We start from the raw sequence: 20,707 nt of genomic DNA, 5'->3' as shown, positions 1-20,707 counted from the left end.
AGTTAAGGCATCTGAGAACCTCCCTGCACAGACTCAGATCTTCAACTACTAATTTTATTTCTCTTTTGTCACAGACGTTGTCTACAAATCAGCCTGCCGTGAGTACCCAGTACCACCAAACTTTTCTGGCAAAATAGTCGATGAAAGTTGTCGCCATCGATTGCCATGATTTCTCACGGCTCGGAGACAGGAAAAAGAGCAGCAAATTAAACGCCACTTTAATGCACGTTAACAACATATCGTAAAAATCTTACCACCCAAAACGACTTTCTAGCTGGGGGACAAAGTAGCGACCTCCTGACAAGCTCTATGTGAGGAGACGTTACGTAATGTAATTTCAATGTTGACCATATCGAGTCAAATTTACTGAGAATTTGGCCTTATGAGCCCATTTCTCAGTAAACATTGCGCTCCCACTGGCAGTGAAGGGTGCTGAGGCGGTTGGGAAGGGTGTCTCAAAACCGTTGTACTCTTTCCTGAGGCAAGCTGGCCCACAGCTGTTGTAATTGGTACTTGTTATTGTGGATACTGCCAGTTGGTTGCCCACATGTTCTATTGGGGACAGACATGGAGATCTTGTAGGCAACAGAAGTACCTTAGCATGACGTAGAAAGTTCATAGAGACACAAGCACAATACTTGTGGACGATAATTGTCTTGTTGAAAAATTGCACCAAAACACGGTCTCATGAGAGGTAACACATGAGGCTACAGGATGTCCGTAACATACCGTTGTGCCATCAGGGCCCCCTCAAACACTAACAGTCGTGATCTAAAGACGTTCCCAATGGTGCCCGCGCCTTGAAGCCAGGAGATAACACCGGTGCCTCTCTTCAAGATACTGATACAATGAGACGTCTACCCATGTCGCTGGCATACTCGTTGACGATGGTCGACCAGAGCCGTGCAGAATCGTGATTCATCGCTGAACACAATATGACGTCATTCATCAGCAGTCACAGCAAAATTCCAAACGTAGCCGTTTGTATTGTGGTGGTAACGGCAGCCTACGCGTTGGACGATAATTCCTTAGTCTGGCTTCTGCTACTCTCCAACCAGTGGTGTAGGATGATGCAGGAGGGACAAGACAGGTGGGAAGCGCAGGTCCGTACCACTGTCAGGTCCTGGTAACGCTGTCTCACATGAGACATGCGGCATCTGTGTGTCCTTTGCAGTGATTACTCATCTGAGGTGTTCATGGCCTTTATATAGGCTGTCCCAGGAGGAATGGTCAATATTCAGGGATTGACACATCGTGTGAAGCAAGGAACTTTATATGGACATATGCCCTATTCCGAACACATTTGATTTACGTAGTTATTTTTTCTGTATTATTCAATACCAGTTTACACATGTACACGAGTACAATAGCTCGCAAACATTACAACATGCGTTTTACATAGTATCGACTGAAAAGTACGTATGTTAGAACATTCGCCTCTAAGCATTATCGTACACTTCACAATACAGATGCCATAGGGTTCGCAATAAATATTCTAATATATCACCGTCAACTTCAGTGCATTTGTGCACTCTTGGGAGATCATGTTGTGTTGCTTGTCTGTGTGCCTTTACACAATCCCTAAAGAGGGCAGTAGCGTTCTTATTGCAACCAAGCCGTTCACTTCTCATTTTCAACTTTCGTTTGTACACCTCAGACTTCTTCGTCCTACCCCATAATCAAAAATATAATGGTGGCGATCTTGGTGGCCAGTAACATGACGAAACCAGTAATTAGTATAAGTGCAGCTGGAATGTTTCTTCACACGTCTGGTAAAATGTGGAGAGGCCCCGTCATGCTGGAAGTACATTGCAGGACGCATGGCCAAAGGAACATCCTTAAGGTGTTCAGCAAACGTATTTTATAAAACGTGAGTAGTTCTGTCACGTCATTCGCTCTTATAAAATAACTGGACCTATGAAGACGTGAGGTCACCGATCGTGCTGCACCAAACATTGATCGGTGTTTCCACTGAAGCGTGTAGATTTCGCTGCGACCACTGATGATTATTTAGTATGTTGTTGATTTCATTCCGTGTAAGTGTGACTTTATCATTGAGTAATCTTAACGGGAGCCAATAACCATTGTTATTTGACGACTGACAAAATCAGATCGTGTGGCATTGTCGAAAATGTGAAGTTTTTGCAGACGCCGTATGTGAAATGAGCACAAGTTTTCAGCATCTAATGTTTGCTATACGCCTGTTCGTTGGACCCTGATAAGTGCAGAAAGTCGCCGTGTGCTGGTAGGTAGATTGCGCTGCACCATTTCAAGAGTGTGGTACTGCGGCGCCTGTGTTATTCCGAATTACGCTGCAAAGTTACTTTGGACATGACTGTGGTAATAGCCGTCTTCAAGATAGTACCATAACAAATCACTAGATAGCGGGACAAGCGGAAGCTCGAGAATTTGACAGAAACATGACTGCAAGCTATTGTATATTGATTAGTTACCGTTATATCCAATGGAACAAAGCTGGCCGAGAAGAACCTATTGCTGAGAGTGACAGAGGCCATCATCATCACGTGACTTGCCGCAGGCGAAGATGTATTCATTACCCAGTGATTTAAATATGCCCCTTTATTTAAAGAGATTGCAGTTTCCCATGTGGCTTGCTTTCGTTATGAGTATCAACAAGACACGGGGCCAGTCACTTCGTGTGGCAGATATTAAACATCCCGTATAACAGTGGGCACTGCTGCAAGCCGAAAATAAAAAAAAAATAAAAAAATCCTCATCTGGACTCGACTCCAGGCCCCTTAGTTTACATCTCTGAGCTCTTTCCGCTGTGTTAGCAATTGGCTCGAATGTACCCTATTACTCTAAAGAGCTAAAGAAACTGATACTCCCTCCTAATATCGTGTAGAGCCCCTGCGAGCAACACGTGACTTGGATTCGACTGAAGTCTGAGGTAGCTCTGGACGCCACTGACACCATGAATCCTGCATGGGCGTCTACAAATCCATAAGAGTACGAGGGCGAGGAGATCTCTTCTGAAAAGCACTTGCAAGGCATCCCAGATAAGCTCAATAATGTTCATGTCAGAAGTCTCTGGTAGCCAGCGGAAGTGTTTAAACTCAGAAGAGTGTCTGTGTAGCAGTTCTGTAGGTGTGGGGTGTCGCATTTTCATGCTGGAATTGCCCAAGTCCGTCGGAATGTACAATGGACATTATTGGACGCAGGTAATCAGACAGAATGCTTACGTACGTGCCGCCTGTCAGAGTCGTTTCTAGGTGTATCAAGGGGCCCATACCAGTCCAATTGCACACGCCGATACCACTACAGAGCCTTCACCAGCCTGAACAACTCTCTGCTGGCATGCATGGTCCATGAATTCATGATGGTGTCTTCATATCCGTACACGTCCATCCGCTCCGTACAATTTCAAACGAGTCTCGTCCGACCAGGAAATATATTTTCAGTCGTTGTTGATGGGCCCAGGTGAGGCTAAAGGCTTTGTATCGTGCAGTCATCAAGGGTATACGAGTGAGCCTTCGGCGTTGATCCCACGCGTAACCTGAAATTTAATTCAACTCCCTTAAGCCCGCAAAATAAATGATACGAGAAGATGGAAACGGCTTCATTGTCTCCTAGAAGAGGTGCGCTCAGTTTTCAGTTTAATATTATTTACGACTGAAATTTTTTTGCCTTTTTACGTAAATGTTCTGAGAATTTGTATTGAGGTGAACGTTTTATTGAAACAAAATCAGGACATACGTGAATAGCCGGACGGATTGGCCAAGCGGTTCTAGACGCTCCAGTCAGGAGCCGCGCGACAGTTGCGGTCGCCGGTTCGAATCCTGCCTCGGGCATGGATGTGTGTGATTTCCTTAGGTAAGTTAGATTTAAGTAGTCCTAAGTTCTAGGGGACTGATAACCTCCGATGTTGAGTCCCATAGTGCTGAGAGGCATTTGAACCAATTTTTGTACAGCATAATAACAGAACGAATTCTTCAAGGCTTAGACAAATCTAAACTGCACACGGCATATGTGGCGCAGCATATGTCACTTCAAGGTATAGGTCAAGCTAGTTTAGATACTGGAAGCATTTCCTTTTCCCCATTCAGCAACGCTTCGACTCCTGATTAATTTCCGAAAATGACTGACGCTCCGTTTGTAGAGATATAGACTCAGAAATTTCACGACGAACCTACATTTTCGGTACTTGCTCTAATGATGCCAAAAATGGCACATCCCCTGATATCTACAGTCTCAGGAAGCGCTAATGAATAGGCAACGTAATATTTACAAAGATTCGGCAAGCTGGCTCTGCACGTCGTTTGCCATATCCTGCGAGAAATGTGTGGTTGTCGTGTTTGATCAAACCACCACGCGAAACCGTCCTACCTCAAGCGAACATAAATGTCCAGTAGCAACTACCAAGTACTCTTTCATTAAATAAGTATCCGTGAAAGGCCAGACGTACTTTGTTAAAAGTGGTACAGTTTCGTTGATCATCCGAATGGCGCACTCCCTTGATTTTTCTTCCTCTACGTCCTCCTTTTAAGAGAGCTTCCTTTAAAATTTTAAAAGTTTTTGTCCCCGTTCAAGTCCTTCATATTTTCCGTTTCCGTATTCTTTGATGTGGTAAGATGCGTAGTTCCATTGTAAACTGAACCTTCTGAAGGTATTCAGTGTCTTTTAATACAATGAACATTGTCTTTTTGTGTTAAACTGTAATATTCGTCGCACTGCGGATTCTGCGAAGACATAGTAGGTGTTCCGCAAAGCTCACTCCACATTCTTGCTATCAGAGGGTTCCACTGTCAAAACTTAGTCTCCCCTCTTCAACAGTTGGCGCTTCCACCGCGTTGTCGTGACCACATGATGCGCGTTCATTTCCCTCACTCCCCGGTACGCAGCAAGTGCTCTGTTCGCAAGCAAGAGTGTGAGCAGGTGCCCCTAGCTGTTAAGCCCTGATATAAAGGTAGACGGTCCAACGCCGTTTGCTGTGGGCTGGGCTGTTATCACGTGTACTGCAACGTCGTCTTCAATTGTACTGGAGTCACAGGAGCCACAGTTTGCATTAAACATTTGATGAACTCTAAGTATCACTGAATGCCTAGCTCGAACATTCATCTGACGGCTCGAATACGGAACATGTCTGCGATTTGGTCAGCCAGCAATCTGACTGGCACGGTCCTCCAGCAACCACTCTCGTTTGTGTACAGTCACATACAAAACGAGTACATTGAGATTTATCAGAAAATTGGACACCAACTCTTTTATTTCGTGCCACAAAGTTTAGAGCCTCCGAATGTAGAACACTGTGACGACGGATCACGTTGGTTTTATTTATTCTAATCATTCATATTTTGTCATGAACCTAGACTGTGGTAACAAGTTCATTTCACTTTCGTGAACCTTTTCGATGAATCAGATTTCTCGTAGTGCAATGTATGTAGGGGAGACCGGGTATGGTAGTCACATTTCTTTCATTTAATTTTTTTTTTACGGCTTCACCTACTAAAATATTAGCACTTTTATTTAACTAGCTATTAGTCTATATTTTTCAAAATGTTTCCAAAAATAATTTATAGCTTCATAATTATTGTGATACAATCTGCATTGCTTTTTCTGCTGTGTAATGCGATGTTTGTGACTACCGTCCTCACAATTGGGATGGTTGTCATTTCTTGCACTCTGTACGTTGTACCCACATTTCCCTTGATCTGCTATTGGCAAATGAATCAAGAACTACAGTACAAAAACAATCATTATCTTCACTGTCACTGCTTTGAACTTTTTTTGTTGTTCGTGCTTTTTAATTTTATTTATTTTTTTCAGCTGGGAAAAGACGCTTCTTGACATCCGCGTAATTTTGCTCTTTTTGCCTTCCGAGTTTTTCTTTCAGAGAAGTATCCGCGGGCTCAGCCAAGTATCTCGTTCGGATGTTGTTTTTGCATAGGGAACATTCTCGAAGCTACTGCAAGAAGGCTGGAACTCACTTTGCTGTGTCATTAATTTGGTTCGTGGAGACCTCCAGTGTTTCAATTTTAGTCTCTCCTTCTCATATCGCGTCAGCACCTAGAGGAGTAGTCCTGTCAGAATTTGGTCAATCTTTCACGAAACTAGGAGCAATTTCATAATCGCCAAAAACATCTCTATTGAAGAGCCAAATGATACAAGTCTTCAATCCTGCTTGGATATTTGATGACCTAAGCGCAAGAGATTATGTAGAAGTCACTATTCCTGGAATGTCATATACTGTCATCGTGGAAACTGGGTGATTGAACACTCACAAATCACTTGCAGTAGCCACGAACTTCTTCAATGCTCAGTATACTGTCCGATCTGATGGTTTCAATCGGTGGGAAAAGTGAGGAGGAAATGACAATAAAAAATGCTGTAATCTGTCGCATAGTTAAGACAGATGAGAACTATGTTTCTGCGTTAGCAACTAAGAATTTCAAAAGTTCGCAGAAATGTTCTTCCATCATCCACCTTGAAGGGTTATCGTTCCACGGCGGCCCACTGGCCCACCACGAATAAAATGTTCTTTGATGTGCACGAGGGGAAAAATGAAGACTGGTGGAACAGAGTTCCCAATAGCAGAAACAGCAGCAGCTAAAGTAATAGGCTACCTCGTTCTCCAGACATGATGCTTGAAACCATTTCGTGACAGAACTCGATTTGGCTTTTGGGCTGTTGTGATTCCAGCTCGTCCATGTTTCAAACATGTTTTGTTTCAAAGTTGTATCATTTCATTATAGTAGCCAAGTTATCGAGAAAGGCGCCAACGTTCCGTTTATTGAAGATAGAAGCTCAGGCTAACCTGGTAGCTTTAGGACCTAATTGACAAATCTTTCTGTCTCTTCAATCAACCGAGAAACCAGTCAACCCCAGCTTGTCAAGTTTCAGTCCATTCTGCAGGTACTTCTAGCTCACTGGAAATATCTAACTCATAACACAATGTTAGTACTTCTTTTGGACTGTGGCCGAAGTATATATCAGATGTAGCTTTATTACACTATGCTTTATTATTTTCAAAAAAATGGCTCTGAGCACTACGGGATTTAATATCTGAGGTCATCAGTCCCCTAGAACTTAGAACTACTTAAACGTAACTAACATAAGCACATCACACACATCCATGCCCGAGGCAGGATTCGAACCTGCGACTGTAGCGGTCGCGCGGTTCCAGACAATTCATTTTCAAGAGGAGCTTTCAGTACAAGTATATTAGGATAGTAGCCTACATGCAGTGAAGAAGAGGTCACACCACTTCCCATATCCTCATCAGAAAACTTATTACAGTAACCAGCCAGCGTCCGGTAATTTATATTTTAAACTTTGGCACCAGTATGTATGGATTTATTTCAAATTTTACCATTAGAGGCGCTTTCAGCATAGTGTCTGGTGGTGTCAGACCTTTATCTGTTTTCCTTCCGAAATTTCTAGGCATCTAGATATTGAAGACAAGAAGATAGGATAGTATCAGAATTAGAAAAACAAATATTTTCATGGGGATGGTTGTCCCGCGTGGCAGCCATCCTGTTTGGTTGTGTGACAAGCATGCCATTTTGAGAACTTTAAGTAGTGTCCAGTATTCTGTGTTTCATAACTATTAAGGAAGACCGCAAATAATGTATTGAATAATACGCTACATATCTGTAGAATCCGATCATCAGCACAGAAAAAGTTATGTAGTTAAATCGAATGATAACAATGGTTTAAATTTTGCTCACCGGCACCAGTAACAGAAAAATATGAACAACAGAAATAACTGAAACTTCACACAATAGATGCAGATAGTGCGGCCACGCTTCAAAAAGTCTTCTTCAGTACGAGTTAATACAAACAACCAGTGTGACTACCTTATACGGTTTCGCCTAAATTGAAATACTGAAATATTTTCAATGTATGGTGTCTCACTCCTTGCGGGTAATGATTGAAAAGTAGACACATTTCGATTACGAGCTTCCTACACGTGATGACAATTTGTGATAGTCAAACTTGTAGCAATAATAAGGGCTTTTCGTGGCAGGTGATGCTGGTACCACGTGATTACAATTGCAACAGGGTCCACAACCATGATAAGCTTCTTGAAAGAAATACGTTTCCTGCATCGACTGTTATTCATTTCGATTTCACTTTGCGCAGTACAACGTTTCTACTGTGAAGCTATATTCAAGTAAAACGTTTAACCCGCTAAGTACAAATGTTTGGACTTCGTCATTCTCATGACGGCCCTTGGTTGGTCTGTCTCGAAAGCTGTAGCCATGATATCCTGTTTAGAATAAACAGCAACACACAGTTGCGCCTTTATTAGTCAAAACGAAATGTAATGGAAATAAATATTAGTCGATCTACATCTACATGACTACTCTGCAATTCGCATTTAAGTGCTTGGCAGAGGGTTCATCGAACCACAATCATACTATCTCTCTACCATTCCACTCTCGAACAGCACGCAGGAAAACACCTAAACCTTTCTGTTCGAGCTCTGATTTCTCTTTTTTTATTTTGATGATCATTCCTACCTATGTAGGTTGGGCTCAACAAAATATTTTCGTATTCGGAAGATAAAGTTGGTGACTCAAATTTCGTAAATAGATCCCGCCGCGACGAAAAACGTCTTTGCTTTAGTGACTTCCATCCCAACTCGCGTATCATAACTACCACACTCTCTCCCCTATTACGTGATGATACAAAATTAGCTGCCCTATTTTACATCCTTTCGATGTCCTCCGTCAATCCCACCTGGTGAGGACCCCACACAGCGCAGCAATATTCTAACAGAGGACGAACGAGTGTAGTGTAAGCTATCTCTTTAGCGGACTTGTTGCATCTTCTAAGTGTCCTGCCAATGAAACGCAACCTTTGGCTCGCCTTCCCCACAATATTATCTATGTGGCCTTTCCAACTGAAGTTGTTCGTAATTTTAACACCCAGGTACTTAGTTGAATTGACAGCCTTGAGAATTGTACTAGAATTGTACTGTTTATCGAGTAATCGAATTCGAACGGATTTTTTTTTTTTTGGGACTTTCGTTATTTAGCGTCAACTGCCACCTGTCATACCATGCAACAATCTTTTCTAAATCACTTTCCAAAGTTAATTCTTTCAAGAATATGATTTTAGACAAAATATGGAGATATTCCCAATAGGCAGAGACGATGGGAGGAAAAACACCACGCCCACGAATTTCTGGAACTCAGGTACTGGCCGTATCCAGAGGCACTTGACATGGGTAGACCGCACCACCCCTTGCTCGTGAGTATGGTGGCGGTTATGAGTCTACAGGGACTAAACTACTGTGTCATCCATCCCGCCATGCTCACAGAAGTAACTTTATGTAAGTTACTGTCCTAAGCAAGAACACACTTCTACTGAATATTTTAAATAACCAGATGGAGCTATACATTGTGGTATTCTAAGTAATTTTGATTGTTGAAAAAGTGAAATTTTATTCCTTAGATCCCATGACTTTTTGTATTCACTTCTTGTACATTAATCCCCGACTAATACATTTGAAATCATATTAAAATGTTATGTTCTTTATTCGTGCCAATTCAAGTGCAACGGGAATTGACGCCATGAATCCTTCAGGGCTGTTAAAAATCCGTAACAGCACAAGCGGGGTGAAGATCTCTTATGAAAAGCACGTTGCAAAGCATCCCAGATATGCTCCATAAAGGTCATGTATGGAAAGTATGGTGGGCAGAGGAAGTGTTTAAACAGAACAGTGTTCCTAGAGACACTTTGTAGCAATTCTGACATATGGAGTGTCGCATTGTCTTACTGGAATTTCCCAAATCTGTCGGAATGCACAATGGTCATGAATGGATGCAGGCCATCAGAAAGGATGCTTAAGTACATGTGACCTCTCAGAGTCGTATCGGGACGTATCAGGGGTCCCATATCACTTCAATTGCACACTCCACACAGCATTACAGAGCCTCCACCAGCTTGAACATTCAGAGTCCATGAATTCATGACGTTGTCTCCATACCCGCTCGATACAATTTGAAACTCGGCCGATCAGGCAACATGTTTCCAGTCATCAACAGTCGAATGTCGGTGTTGACTGCCCCAGGCGAGGCGTAAAGCTTTATGTCGTGCAGTCATCAAGGGTTCACGTGTGGGCTTTCGGCTCCGAAAGCCAATATCGATTATGTTTCGTTGAACGTTTCGCACACTGACACTTGTCGACGCACTGAAATCTGCAGTAATTTGCGGAAGGCTGGAACTTCTGTCACGCTGAACGATTCTCTTCAGCCGTCGTAGGTCCTGTTCTGGCAGGATCTTTTGCTGGCGGCAGTTATGTCGCATATTTGATGTTTCACCGTGTAAGTAGGCTGTTTAGGTTCTTATATTGGTAACGCCGCCGCCACGTAGCGCTCTGTATGAAAATCACTAGCTGTGCTGTGTGCAGTATATGGCTAGTTGGCATTGTTGTAATACTCGCCATTGTAGCGTTGGGCAGCTGGATGTTAACAGCGCATAGCGTTGCGGCAGTTGGAGGTGAGCCGCCAGCAGTGGTGGATGTGGGGAGTGAGATGGCGGAGTTTTGAGAGAGGATGATCTGGACGTGTGTCCATCAGAGAGAGTAAATTTGTAAGACTGGATGTCATGAACTGATATATATACTCCTGGAAATGGAAAAAAGAACACATTGACACCGGTGTGTCAGACCCACCATACTTGCTCCGGACACTGCGAGAGGGCTGTACAAGCAATGGTCACACGCACGGCACAGCGGACACACCAGGGACCGCGGTGTTGGCCGTCGAATGGCGCTAGCTGCGCAGCATTTGTGCACCGCCGCCGTCAGTGTCAGCCAGTTTGCCGTGGCATACGGAGCTCCATCGCAGTCTTTAACACTGGTAGCATGCCGCGACAGCGTGGACGTGAACCGTATGTGCAGTTGACGGACTTTGAGCGAGGGCGTATAGTGGGCATGCGGGAGGCCGGGTGGACCTACCGCCGAATTGCTCAACACGTGGGGCGTGAGGTCTCCACAGCACATCGATGCTGTTGCCAGTGGTCGGCGGAAGGTGCACGTGCCCGTCGACCTGGGACCGGACCGCAGCGACGCACGGATGCACGCCAAGACCGTAGGATCCTACGCAGTGCCATAGGGGACCGCACCGCCACTTCCCAGAAAATTAGGGACACTGTTGCTCCTGGGGTATCGGCGAGGACCATTCGCAACCGTCTCCGTGAAGCTCGGCTACGGTCCCGCACACCGTTAGGCCGTCTTCCGTTCACGCCCCAACATCGTGCAGCCCGCCTCCAGTGGTGTCGTGACAGGTGTGAATGGAGGGACGAATGGAGACGTGTCGTCTTCAGCGATGAGAGTCGCTTCTGCCTTGGTGCCAATGATGGTCGTATGCGTGTTTGGCGCCGTGCAGGTGAGCGCCACAATCAGGACTGCATACGACCGAGGCACACAGGGCCAATACCCGGCATCATGGTGTGGGGAGCGATCTCCTACACTGGCCGTACACCTCTGGTGATCGTCGAGGGGACACTGAATAGTGCATGCACGGTACATCCAAACCGTCATCGAACCCATCGTTCTACCATTCCTAGACCGGCAAGGGAACTTACTGTTCCAACAGGACAATGCACGTCTTCATATATCCCGTGCCACCCAACGTGATCTAGAAGGTGTAAGTCAATTACCCTGGCCAGCAAGATCTCCGGATCTGTCCCCCATTGAGCATGTTTGGGACTGGATGAAGCGTCGTCTCACGCGGTCTGCACGTCCAGCACGAACGCTGGTCCAACTGAGGCCCCAGGTGGAAATGGCATGGCAAGCCGTTCCACAGGACTACATCCATCATCTCTACGATCGTCTCCATGGGAGAATAGCAGCCTGCATTGCTGCGGAAGGTGGATATACACTGTACTAGTGCCGACATTGTGCATGCTCTGTTGCCTGTGTCTATGTGCCTGTTGTTCTGTCAGTGTGATCATGTGATGTATCTGACCCCAGGAATGTGTCAATAAAGTTTCCCCTTCCTGGGACAATGAATTCACGGTGTTCTTATTTCAATTTCCAGGAGTGTATATTATATTAAGGTAAATACATTGTTTGTTCTCTATTAAAATCTTTCATTTGCTAACTGTGCCTATCAGTAGTTAGTGACTTCCATAGTTTGAATCTTTTATTTATCTGGCAGTAGTGGTGCTCGCTGTATTGCAGTAGTTCGAGTAACGAAGATTTTTGTGTGGTAAGTGATTTGTGAAACATGTAGGTTAATGTTAGTCAGGGCCATTCTCTTGTAGGGATTACTGAAAGTCAGACTGCGTTGCGCTAAAAAAGTATTGGGTGTCAGTTTAAGCACAGTCATGTACAATTTTTCAAAGGGGAAGATTCAACCGGATTCTGGATATCGACGGTACACTCGTGAAATGGTCGTACAGGAAAATCTCCACTTCATCGCTGTCTCGGAAATTGCTGCGCCCCATCGCTCGTGCGCCGACTATAATACCACGTTGAAACTCATATCCTGATAACCAGTCGTTGCATATGGAAACACATGTGTGCCTAACAGTTAAGTTAACTTCTCACTTCCCGATTTTTAATGTTGCATAACTTCTTTCCTCTTGTTTTCTGTCTGTGGTAACGGGCTTGTTAGTGGGTTACGTTTCTCAAACAGACGGCCAATAGTTGGTATCTTAATTTACATTTTTGAATTACCATATTTCTTATATTTAATTACTACTCGTTTTTCCATAGTGTCTCATCCCCTGCACTCTTCGTCCTAATGGTCTGCCGGTTATTATTTGTTGAGTACTTCCCCACTTTCTAGGATTGGATGGTGTGACTACGAACGCTGTGGACGTGTCCGTGTGACATTACTGTAAGCATTTTCCACTTACGTTTGTTTTTATTGGCTGTCCTCGACTTTCTGATTATATAGATTACAATGATGCTTTCCTCTCTATGTAGTATCATGTGAAGACGCAGGTTTAACGCATCGAAAACGGTCGTGGGAGTAAAGCATCAATCGGCAGGTGTTTGATGTTTTATTCATGTTCAATTTACCTTTACGTGAGTAATTAGCAATCTCATTCTTGCTGTATACGGCCATTGTTGGCCCAGCAAAGAGTCAATACACGACTACGCGTTCGGAATGGAACTGTTAACAAAGCACCAAACTATTACCACGAATAATTGATCGAAAGACTAATTTTCTCCGATAAGGCAGAAACGCGCTAATATTGATCACAATACAATTCTACATCTATATCTACATACATAATCCTCAAGGCACCGTACGATGCGTGGCAGAGGGTGCCCTTTACCACCTCTAGTCATCTCACTTCCTCTTCCACTCGCAAACAGAACGAAGCAAAAACGACTGTCTGTATGCCTCCGCATGAGCCCTAATTTCTCGTATCTTATCTTTGTGGTCCTTACGGGCAACGTGTGGTCGTTGCAGAAAAATCGCTCTGCAGTCAGCTTCAAATGCCATTGTGTATTTTTTTTAATAGCACTCTTCGAAAAGAACATTGCTTTCCCTCCAGAGATTCCCATTTGAGTTCTCCAAGTATCTCTGTAAGACTTGCGTGTTTTCCGAACAAACCGGTAACAAAGCTAGCAGGGCGCCTCTGAACTGCTTCGATATTTTCCTTTAACCCGACCTAGTGTGGATCCCAAACACTCAAGTAGCACTACAAAATAGGTCACACTAGCCTCATATATGCGAACCCTTTCCAGATAAACCACACTTTCTTAAAATTCCCTGATAAACCGAAGTCGACCATTCGCCTTTCCTTCCACAAATCTCACATATCGCTTCGCAGCGTTACGCCCAGATCTTTAAACGACGTCACTGTGCCAGTCAGGACACTACTAGCGACTTATACAAACATTATGGATTTGTTTTTCCTAGTCACCCGCATTAACTTACATTTTTCAACATTGAGAGCCAGCTGCCACTCATCACGCCAACGAGAAATTTTGTATAAGTTGTCTTCTTTCTTTCTTTCTTTTTCGGGCCTGTGTCCTGCTCCAACGTGGGGTCGGATTTGCTATAACGGAATTGGTATTGTTAATGGCAGAGGGTGGCGGATGCCCTTCCTGCCGCCGCCCCGAACCCCCCAGGGAGGCAGTAGTGTTTGTACCCCACCTGTCTGCGTCGAGTGTTAAGTCATGAAATAGTGCGAACGTTTTCAGATGTCTGTGAATCGTGTAACTGAGGCGGGACTTGGAGACCATCCCGGTATTCACCTAGCGGGATGAAGAAAACCGCCTAAAAACCACATCCAGGCTGACCGTCATACTGGCCCTCGTCGTTAATCCGCTGGGCGGATTTGTATAAGTCGTCTTTTGTCAAATGGCTCTGAGCACTATGGGACTTAAATGCTGTGGTCTTCAGTCCCCTAGAACATAGAACCTAACTAACCCAAGGACATCACACACATCCATGCCCGAGGCATGATTCATACCTGCGACCGTAGCGCCCTCGCGGCTCCAGACTGTAGCGCCTAGAACCGCTCGGCCACTCCGGCCGGCGTCTTTTGTCATCCTACAATCAGTCATCTTCGACAGATTCCCGTACACCACAGCGCCATCAGCAAAAAACGTCAGACTGCTGGCCACTCTGTCCGACAGATCATTTATTCACACATCAGGAAAAAAATCTCGACACTAAGAAGGACATACGAAAGTTGGTGGATATGTTTCTACATTTGAAACATGACGTACATTCAAATTTTCCACCAGTCACACAAACGTAGTGCTAACAGCACCACTATGAGGATGCAAATCAGGTTTGCTTTAAATACACGCTGTGACGGTCGTGTGCGATGACTATCTTTGGGATTGGACGTCGTGAGTTGCAAGGATGCCTTTAAGACTATAAAGACGCCGTTATCAACAACTTACCAAGTTTTAACGAGTTCGTGTAATAGGAATACAAGAAGCTGGATGTTCCTTCTGCTTACTGCATAAATCCTTGGCAGGAATGTAGACATTGCGCTGGACAGCTGGCAGAGGTGGTCACGAGAATGTAGGGTCGCAAGAAGACCGAGCTTTGGACGGCTATGTGGCGCTACCCTGAGAAAAGACCGTCGTGATTGGCATATGGCCCTGGTGCATCGTACTGCATCTGCTGCAACAATCTGAGCAGCAGCTGTCACCACAGTGACACAACGAGCTGTTACAAATCGGTCACTTAAGGGATAGCTCCGAACCAGACGCTCTGTAACTTTCACTCTTCTGACCCCAAACCATTGTCATTTACAGGTTAACTGGTGTCACGTGAGAGCAGAGTGGAGCCCTGTTGTGTTTTCTGATGAAAATTCGTTCTGCCTCGGTGCTGGTGATGGCGGTGTGTTGGTTAGAAGGAGGCCAGTTGGGGGTCTGCAACGAACCTATCTGTCTGCTAGGCACACTTGAGTTATGACTGGGGACGCTATTTCGTACGACAGCAGGAGCACTATCGTGGTTATGCTATGCATCCTGGTTATCCTACGCAGCCTGACTGCAAATCTGTGCGTCAGTCTGGTGATTCAGCTTGTTGTGGTGCCATTCATGAACAGCATTCAAAATAATGTTCAAATGTGTGTGAAATCTTATGGGACTTAACTGCTAAGTTCATTAGTCCCTAAGCTTACACACTACTTAACCTAAATTATCCTAAGGACAAACACACACACCCATGCCCGAGGGAGGACTGGAGCCTCCGCTGGGACCAGCCGCACAGTCCATGACTGCAGCGCTTGAACAGCATTCCAATGGGTGTTTTCCAACAGAATAACGCTCGCCCATATACCGCTGTTGTAACCCAACATGCTCTATTGCGTGCCGACATGTAGCCTTGGCCTGCTCGCTCATCAGATCTGTCTCCAATCGAGCACATACGGGACATAATCGGACGACTCCAGCATTACCCACAAACGGCATTAACCGTTACTACACTGATCGACCAAGCACAACAGGCATGGAACTGCATCACACATACCAACATCCGGAACTCTTACACCACAATGCAAGCACATTTGGAGGCTTGTATTCAAAATTCTAGCAGTTACACTGGTTATTAATGTGCCAGTATTTTCACAATTGCGATGGCTCATCTCTCGCTAACATTAACCTGTGAACTTGCAATGTTAACCATTTTAATGTGTTACCTAGGCAAATGCATCCTAGAAATTTCATTACTCTAGATTAATAATTTCTTGGAGTTGCGAATTTTTTCCTTCAGTGTATATAGAAAATAATAGTGGACCTATCACAGTTGTAACGCTTTATGTCCATGAGCATGTTTTTAAATCCAGAAATACAAGAATACCTAACAAAAACGATCAGGAACCGATCACGTAATCAGAGACCACAGATTCAGTGGGAATGGAAACTTCTTCACAGTGAAAGCTGTTACGACGTTTATACACTAGGTACCGAGGTGCTATCTGCACCTTTGCTGAAACAGCTAAGTCATCAAGCGCGCCGCGAACAGTACAGCTTCGCGAAGAAGAGAAAGCACCGCTCCACAGCGGAAGCCGGCACTTTGTGCTGCGCTTCTTATTTCACCGGGAGAAAGCCGCTAGACTGCAGCGCTGTCGTTCTCTGAAAGGCGTAACAGTATACGGAACGTCGGTATGTCTTCCACGTACAGCAAAGCGTTAATCCTAATGTGTTTGTCGTGGAAAGATCGACGACGACTTCCAAAATTCATTCACTAGATTAAAATGTCCACCTTTAATATTTAGGTTTTGTTATCCGCCTTACCATTCCATATGTCTGTTTATAGTCTGTACATCATACTAGTTCAGTCAAGACAGCAGCATTTGAATAATTTTCGACTAAGTAATTCAAGAAAATCCGTCTGATACTTCTATGCTCTAGAAGTCTAAGCAGCATTAGTTAAATAACACGAATCAAAGTGATAAGCAAGTGCTACTGATTTTGAATACCGAGACAGGAAACTAATAACAATGCCGCTACAAACAGTATTATCGAACAGTTGCTTATCATTTTTTTTAAATAGAGGAGGGACTCCATCTCTATTTAAAAAAATGATAAGCAACTGTTCGATAATACTGTTTGTAGCGGCATTGTTATTAGTTTCCTGTCTCGGTATTCAAAATCAGTAGCACTTGCTTGCGAGAGGACTGTGTACATAGAGCCAGCCCACTGGAATCCTGGTGCTTGGTCACGGTCCGCAACATGAAGCTGTTCGTCACCAGAACGTGTGTCCTTTCTTAGGATAAATGCCAAACATATGCTCCGCAGGGGGATTTTGAGCTCCACAAACACCTTAATGGTCTACAAGAGGAGCGGACAGTGCGTCGGACTCGATTTAACCCTCCCTTGTAAAGCACGTGGAAAGCATCATAGTGCGAAAGTACTCATCACAGTCTTCGGCCACAATATAGTGCACATGTGACGCTCGATACCGGGCCATGAATAATAGTGTTGGCGAAGAAAGTGTTACTGGACACTAATTTCTTATTACGAGTATGAAGACACAGTGTTGATTATGCACGGTAGGCAGACTGGTGGTGGGAGTTTGGAGTACTACCATACGTACTGACTTATCTGAACACTGTCAGACTGTCTGAACACCCGAGAAGAGTTGAAATTAAACTTTTTTCATTTGTAGTTTCCAAGTCGTTTGAAAAATTATGTAGTGATTCCGTAACGTATTTTTACAAAAGTCGTTGTCTGGAATGAAGAACTCAGGGAAACTAGTTGCTTATAGAGAGAAGTGCTCGAAGGGCGTGGTTCAAATGGCTCTGAGCACTACGGGACTTAACTTCTGAGGTCATCAGTCCCCTAGAACTTAGAACTACTTAAACCTAACTAACCTAAGGGCATCACACACATCCATGCCCGAGGCAGGATTCGAACCTGATACCGTAGGAAGAGTGGGGGATGGCGCAGTGTAGACATCTCCGTGTTTACAAGTTGCCTGTTTATCGAGACCAAGTGCATTGAGATGAAGGTTGTGCCGTTCCCAAAAGTGAAGGAGTAAACGATAAAAGCAGTATGTTTAGACAGAGAAATGAAGGAAACTGGATTAACTCATTTGGCAAAGGAAAACCTCGGAAAACTTCCAGGGGTAATGAATAAAACAATTAACAGATGAAACTTAAAGGGTAAATGAAGGAACCAAAATACAAACACGATTTGTAACAGAGGTGTTTGCTGTCCCCGATAATGCTAAGCTAATATCAGATGGTATGCCTGTTGGAACACACAATGTTAAAGCAGCTCAAAATTAGTGTCTGTCCTACGACAGCATACTTGCGGTGTGAAACAGGTACAGATTTCATTTTACCCAAAGTAAGAGTAGATGTAGCAGGACATTGGCTCCTGTATTCTGCCGTCGTAAGAGACGGCAGAGTAATTCAGTAAGAGATGACGTTACTGCTAACACCGTTCATGACAATGTAAAAGGCCTCCCTTGTAGTGAAATGAAATGATAGTAAGCATTGATGGCCGAGAGTCGCACCTGAGGCGTTCGGCCACCGAACTGGCAGTCCTTTCAGTTGACATTAGAAGTAGTAGATAGTGTCGGAGGTTCCATGCGGCTTTTCGCGGATGATGCTGTAGTATACAAAGAAGTTGCAGCATTAGGAAATTGCAGCGAAATGCAGGAATATCTGCAGCGGGTAGGCACTTGGTGCAGAGAGTGGCAACTGGCCCTTAAAATAGCCAAATGTAATGTATTGCGAATACATAGAAAGAAGGATCTCTTATTGTATGATTATATGATAGCGAAACAAACGCTGGTAGCAGTTAATTCTGTAAAATGTCTGGGAGTATGAGTACGGAACGATCTGAAGTGGAATGATCATATAAAATTAATTGTTGGTAAGGCGGGTGCCAGGTTGAGATTCACTGCGAGAGTCCTTCGACAAAGGAGGTGGCTTACAAAACACTCGTTCGACCTATACTTGAATGTTGCTCATCAGTGTGGGATCCGTACCAGGTCGGGTTGACAGAGGAGATAGAGAAGATGCAAAGAAGAGCGGCGCGCTGCGTCATAGGGTTATTTGGTAAGCGTGATAGCGTTACGGAGATGTTTAACAAACTCAAATGGCAGACTCTGTAAGAGAGGCGCTTTGCATCACGGTGTATCTTGCTGTCCAGGTTTCGAGTGGGTCCGTTTCTGGATGAGGTATCGAATATATTGCTTCCCCCTACTTATACCTCCCGAGGAGATCACGAATTTAAAATTCGAGAGATTCTAGCGCGCACGGAGGCTTTCCGGCAGTCGTTCTTCCCGCGAACCATACGCGACTGGAACAGGAAAGGGAGGTAATGACAGTGGCACGTAAAGTGCCCTCCGCCACACACCGTGGCTTGCGGAGTATAGATGTAAATGTACATTGGGTGACTTGCGTGTCGATGAGGATGAAATAATGGTGAAGATAACACAATACTCAGTCCCATAGCGGAGAAAATCTCCAACCCGTCCGGGAATCGAACCCTGGCCCACTGCATGTCTGTCAGACGCCCTGACAACCAGGTAATGGAGCGGACTCCATTGTAGTAATCCTGCAGTGAATATTTGTTGAAAATTTGATCCCTGCTTGTCTTGAGTACTAGACCGCATCTTTCGATGACTAACTGCATTCTTCATTACGAGCGAAAATTGCTAACAGCTATGCTCATTCTGAAGAGAATCCAGCCGATTCTGGAAAAAAAGAAAGATAGAAAATCCACGACTGACGCACGTTGAATTTCTAGAGCCTATAATACGAGGATATTGCCGCGCAGTTCGTCAACACGATTGCTGATATGCACCCATTGGCCGTAGCTCTGTCAGTTCAGTTGACGAACTGTCAGTTCGATTGATGGCAGAGAGACGACGTGTAAGCCAACGCCTATATGGGCACACCGAGATCTCAGGTTGAGTATTTCAACAATGAGGAGGTGTCCTGAGAGAGCCAAGAGTTTAGTAAGCGAGAAGGGATCTGGCCACTCACCGTGTGCCGTGCTGAGCTGAGCCTAGGAGCCGGGCTGCCCTGTGCTTGTGGTGGAGGAGCGCTGCCGTGCTATGCTGCAGACAGGGGCGTGCGGCGGCGACTGCGGGCCCAAGCTCTCTCCCGCGGCTACCCAGTGGCCTCCGCCGCCGCTCTACTCTCCCACGGGCCTCGCTCCCCCCGACACGGCTCAACGAGCATCCGCACAAACATACGAGTGGTGCTCCCCCACCCGCGCAACACCGGCCTCTCACGCACTAAATCTAAATGTGTCTACATACAAAGGTTAGTATTGCTCCATTTGAGCACTAGACTCTCGTAATCCTCGTTCCCATCACATGGAAAAGCTAACTCGTTAAATTCTAGACGATGGGTCTTCAAACCACTTTTCAGTGCATTACGTTTATTCCAAATATTCATACTGTTTCGTAATTGTTTAAACAGGCAGAAAATCATCCGTTCTAGGTGGCTCGAATATCGTAACACCACGATCAGTCGCCGAGGATATTCAATCAGTACACTGCACAAACAGTAAAGAGAAGCAACGAGAAATTCAGAAAAATAATTTAAATTCAGGGAGCAGAAATAGTATTTCGAGGTTTGCGGATGAGAATGTATTTCTTACAGAACAAAGGAGTTAAAAGAGCAGTGGAGCAGAACTGATAGTGTCTTGAAGGGAGAAAATTTGGACACGTGCAAGTAGCATACGCTCACAGAGGATTAATTACGTTTATCGATAAGCCGGTTGGTGTGGCCGTGCTTCAGTGTGGAACCGCGTGACCGCTACGGTCGGAGGTTCGAATCCTGCCTCGGA

General features: G+C 44.8%; 1 protein-coding gene across 1 annotated transcript in view; it reads right to left on the bottom strand.

Annotated features, from left to right (window-relative positions):
* LOC126337057 (circadian clock-controlled protein daywake) overlaps positions 1-20,068 on the bottom strand; it is a 100,781-nt gene extending 80,713 nt beyond the window's left edge. Inside the window, exon 1 of the mRNA XM_050001385.1 lies at positions 19,897-20,068. The gene's annotated coding sequence lies outside the window, so the exon portion shown is untranslated. The remainder of the gene's footprint in view (positions 1-19,896) is intronic.
* Positions 20,069-20,707: the final 639 nt, after the last annotated feature.

The sequence above is a fragment of the Schistocerca gregaria genome, chromosome 2, assembly GCF_023897955.1.
Source record: "Schistocerca gregaria isolate iqSchGreg1 chromosome 2, iqSchGreg1.2, whole genome shotgun sequence".
Taxonomy (NCBI): domain Eukaryota; kingdom Metazoa; phylum Arthropoda; class Insecta; order Orthoptera; family Acrididae; genus Schistocerca; species Schistocerca gregaria.
Note: the sequence above shows the minus strand (reverse complement) of the source record. Positions and strands in the feature narration are given on the sequence as shown.